This window comes from Triturus cristatus, unplaced genomic scaffold (assembly GCF_964204655.1).
Source record: "Triturus cristatus unplaced genomic scaffold, aTriCri1.1 SCAFFOLD_186, whole genome shotgun sequence".
NCBI classification, from domain to species: Eukaryota; Metazoa; Chordata; class Amphibia; order Caudata; family Salamandridae; genus Triturus; species Triturus cristatus.
The window spans coordinates 1,175,001-1,180,000 of NW_028188172.1; positions in this window are offsets into that span (position 1 = coordinate 1,175,001).

The window sequence follows — 5,000 nt, forward strand, 5'->3', positions numbered from 1 at the left end:
CGGGCCCCTGGACCCAGCCAGGGCCCCCAGGTCTGCAGGCGCAGGGGAAGCCTCCCCGGGCCCTCCGGACCCAGTCCCGGGCACCCTGCCACACTGCAGGACCCAGGACGGAGCCCGGGGTGGGGAGGCCGCCCTCCCCGGGGCCCTCAGGGGCCCGGCCGGAGCTCCTGAACCCAGACAAGCGAGGGGAGGCTCCCCGGACACAACGGAAGCCCGTCCCGGGCCTTTGGGAGTGCCGCAGGCCGGGGGACGGGGCCCGGAGACCTTGACCCGGGGCCCGGCCGGGCCCCTGGACCCAGCTGGGGCCCCCAGGTCCGCAGGCGCAGGGGAAGCCTCCCCGGGCCCTCCGGACCCTGTCCCGGGCACCCTGCCATGCGGCAGGACCCGGGGCGGGGAGGCCGCCCTCCCCGGGGCCCCCAGGGTCCCGGACGGAACTCCTGAACCCAGACGAGCCAGGGGAGGCTCCCTGGACACAACGGAAGCCCGTCCCAGGCCTTTGGGAGTGCCACAGGCCGGGGGAGGGTGCCCAGGGCCAGAGACCCCGACCCAGGGCCCGGCCGGGCCCCTGGACCCAGCCGGGGCCCCCAGGTCTCCAGGCGCAGGGGAAGCCTCCCCAGGCCCTCCGGACCCCGTCCCGGGCACCCTGCCACGCGGCAGGACCCAGGACGGAGCCCGGGGCGGGGAGGCCGCCCTCCCCGGGGCCCTCAGGGGCCCGGCCGGAGCTCCTGAACCCAGCCGAGCGAGGGGAGGCTCCCTGGCCACAACGGAACCCTGTCCCGGGCCTTTGGGAGTGCCGCAGGCCTGGGGACGGGGCCCAGGGCCGGAGCCCCTGACCCAGGGCCCGGCCGGGCCCCTGGACCCAGCCGGGGCTCCCAGGACCACAGGCGCAGGGGAAGCCTCCCCGGACCCTCCAGACCCCTTGTCCCGGGCACCCTGCCACGCGGCCGGCCCCGGGACAGAACCAGGGCAGCATCCGGGCCCGTCCAGCTGCCGGCTGAGGACCGAGATGGGTCCCAGAGTACCCTGTCCCTAGTAATCCGGAGGAAGGCTACCCCCCTTTCTTGAAACCCGGGCGCTCCGAGTGACAGAGGGGACCCTTGGGGCAAACGCGCCCGGCCTCCTGGAGCCCTGGTTGGGATACGGGAGGCGAATGGACCCTCATCGGGACTTCCAGGCCAGCCCAGCCATCTGGCCCCCCTTATAGGTAAGCATTGCGCGTGACCAGATGGCCGAGGGGAAAGGAGCGATCAGATGGCCGGCAACTGAAAGGACTCCCATCTGCCCGCCCAGAGCCGGGCCATAGCGGTAGGGCTCCCGCCTGATCCAAGGGCTCGGTGGGCTCTGCTTCCCGGGGGAGCTCGGGGACAGCGGCTGGGCCTCAGGCACAGGGAGGACCGACGGAGCTCTCGGGCCCGGGCGCCCCGGGGGAGGACTGCCCAGGACCCGTCCCTGGGCACTTTGCCACGCCGTGGGCCGGAGGAGGGAGCCCCGGACGCCTGGGAGGATGTTGCCCGGGCATAGCCCATCTGGTCCCCGGCAAAGAACCACCAGCCCTGGAGGGGTGTCCCGGCATACCCTGCCCCTACTAATCCAGAGGAAGGCTACCCACCTTTCTTGTAACCCTCGCACTCCAAGTGATGGAGGGGATCCTTGGCGCGGATGCGCCCGACCTCCTGGAGCCCTGACTGGGATCCGGGAGTCAAATGAGCCCTCATCGGGACTTCCAGGCTGGCCCGGCCATCTGGTCGCCCCATTGGAAAGCATTGCGCGCGCGACCAGATGGCCGAGGGGAGAGGTGCAACCAGATGGCTGGGACTGAAAGGACTCCCATCTGTCCAACCCCAAGCCTTCGCGCTAGGGTTCCCGCCTGCCCATGCAGTGCTCCATGGCTGCAGGGCTTCGGGGCTGCAGGGCTCCAGGGCTGCAGGGCTCCGGGGCTGCAAGGCTCCAGGGCTGCAGGGCTCCGGGGCTGCAGGGATCCAGGGCTCCGGGGCTGCAGGGCTCCGGGTCTGCAGGGCTCCGGGGCTGCAGGGCTCCGGGGCTGCAGGGCTCCGGGGCTGCGGGGCTCCAGGGCTGCGGGGCTGCAGGGCTCCAGGGCTGCAGGGCTCCAGGGCTGCAGGGCTCCGGGGCTGCAGGGCTCCGGGGCTGCAGGGCTCCGGGGCTGCAGGGCTCCGGGGCTGCAGGGCTCCGGGGCTGCAGGTCTCCGGGCCTGCAGAGCTCCAGGGCTCCGGGCTGAAGGGCTCCAGGGCTGCAGGGCTTTGGGGCTGCAGGCCTCTGGGGGGCTCGTAGACCCCACGCTGGGCCTCAGGCATGGGAGGCCCGGTGGAGCTCCCGGGGCCCAGACACCCGGGGGACCCATGGAGCCCGTGCTGGGCACTTTGCCTCACCGCGGGCTGGAGGAGGGAGCACCGGACGCCCCGGGGAAGTGTCGTCCGGGCTTGGCCCATCTGGTCCCCGCCTGAGAACCGCCATCCCCAGGAGGGGTGTCCCGGAATACCCTGCCCCTACTAATCCGGAGGAAGGCTACCCACCTTTCTTGTAACCCTCGCGCTCCAAGTGACAGAGGGGATCCTAGGCGCGGATGCGCCCGACCTCCTGGAGCCCTGACTGGGATCCGGGAGTCAAATGAGCCCTCATCGGGACTTCCAGGCTGGCCCGGCCATCTGGTTGCCCCATTGGAAAGCATTGCGTGCGACCAGATGGCTGAGGGAAAGGTCCGACCAGATGGCCGGGACTGAAAGGACTCCCATCTGTCCAACCCCAAGCCTTCGCGCTAGGGTTCCCGCCTGCCCACGCAGTGCTCCATGGCTGCAGGGCTCCGGGGCTGCAGGGTTCCAGGGCTGCAGGGCTCCGGGGCTCCGGGGCTGCAAGGCTCCAGGGCTGCAGGGCTCCGGGGCTGCAGGGATCCAGGGCTCCGGGGCTGCAGGGCTCCAGGTCTGCAGGGCTCCGGGGCTGCAGGGCTCCGGGGCTGCAGGGCTCCAGGGCTGCGGGGCTGCAGGGCTCCAGGGCTGCAGGGCTCCTGGGCTGCAGGGCTCCAGGGCTGCAGGGCTCCGGGGCTGCGGGGCTCCAGGGCTGCAGGGCTCCGGGGCTGCAGGGCTCCGGGGCTGCAGGGCTCCGGGGCTGCAGGGCTCCGTGGCTGCAGGGCTCCGGGGCTGCAGGGCTCCGGGCCTGCAGGGCTCCAGGGCTCCGTGCTGAAGGGCTCCAGGGCTGCAGGGCTTTGGGGCTGCAGGCCTCTGGGGGGGCTCATAGACCCCACGCTGGGCCTCAGGCATGGGAGGCCCGGTGGAGCCCATCCTGGGCACTTTGCCTCACCGCGGGCTGGAGGAGGGAGCACCGGACGCCCGGGGAAGTGTCGTCCGGGCTTGGCAGGGCTCCGGGGCTGCAGGGCTCCAGGGCTGCAGGGCTCCAGGGCTGCAGGGCTCCGGGGCTGCAGGGCTCCGGGGCTGAAGGGCTCCGGGGCTGCAGGGCTCCAGGGCTGCAGGGCTCCAGGGCTTCAGGGCTCCGGGCAGATCTTTGATTTGCTGTGATAGATCCTGATAGTATTTAACTTTACTCTCATACGCTAATTGAAGGGAATTCTGAGAGTTTTCATAACGAACTGAAACATCAACCACTACAGCAGTACCATTTTTGGTGAACACTACATCTGGTTTTCTTAGTTCACCTTGACTATTTTTGACATGAGGTTCCCTGTATGTCATCCATCTACACCTTTTTGCTCTATCAATTAGCAATTCCAACACTTTGTTATGCCTTTTTATTCTTATGTCCTTGGTTTTAGGACATGCACCTGAAATATGTGCAATTGTTTCACACACATCTTTACAGTATCTACAAGTAGCAAATGTACGATTTCTTCCCCTAGTGATGGTTTCTCTAGTATACAAGACATTTGCTCTCAACATTAGCGCAGCTATGTATTGATTTTCTTTTATTTTGTTATGTTTGCTGATCCAAAAATTTGAGGTTGGATTACTTGCTAAGTATTTTATACCATCACCTTGGACAGGGAGATTTGCCCATTTCTCAAATTCTTCTTTCCTCCAGTCATATGTTGCTACCAAATTCAATTCATGACTCAGAAATCTACTGCCTAAAATGTTGAGTTTGTGTGTTTTAATAATGCTATCAATTTTTTCATTGATTACTTCTCCTGCATACATGAATGAATGAGCTATGTACAGATCTGGAGCTTCCCTGAGGTACAATAAGCTACCATAAGTACAATAAGTTATTAATTTTGTTCAGACCAATTGTCGTACATAACTTTGGAATACTGAGGCCCCCAAAGGATCTTTTTGAATATAGGAGACCATCACATGTGTATGCAGGTAGGTGTAGAAAATGTTTGACATACTTTCTAATTGTTTGATCCAGAATGTTTAAAGTTTCCGCTTCTGTTCCTGTCATTTCCAGTTTAAATGACAGTTTAGGGATCAAGTATTGACAGAATATTTCTATTTTCTGTGTGGGCTTAAGTGGTAGATTGTCGAGTTTTTGAGCCCAGTCAACAAGAACTTCATTAATTTTGTTGTTGCTTGAATGGCCAGTGTGTGGATCAAAGTTCAGTCCGAGGTATCTCTCACTTTCTCCTGGGTGGATGTTTTCAATGTTTTGTTTTTCAAATTGCCATGGTTTACAGTTGTTTACCAGGATCTTATCTTTATGGTGACTTATATAAAATCCATGTGTTTTTTTCACATTAAGTTTTAATCCTGTTGTTTTACTGAATTTTTCAATGATTTTCAGATTTGTACTCATTCCTTCCCAGGTGTTGCTGAGTACTGCGATGTCATCGGCAAAGGCCAGAGCGGTGATTTGCTTGATGAGATCATTGGAGCCGAATGTGAAGCCCTTGCCTTCTTTCTGAAGATCACAGATCAGAGGATCCATGGCAATATTAAACAGCAGTGGGGATAAAGAGTCACCTTGCTTAACTCCTGACTTCATTGTTATTTCTGGAGTTACTTCATTGTTTTTTCCCTTGAAAAATGTTGTTG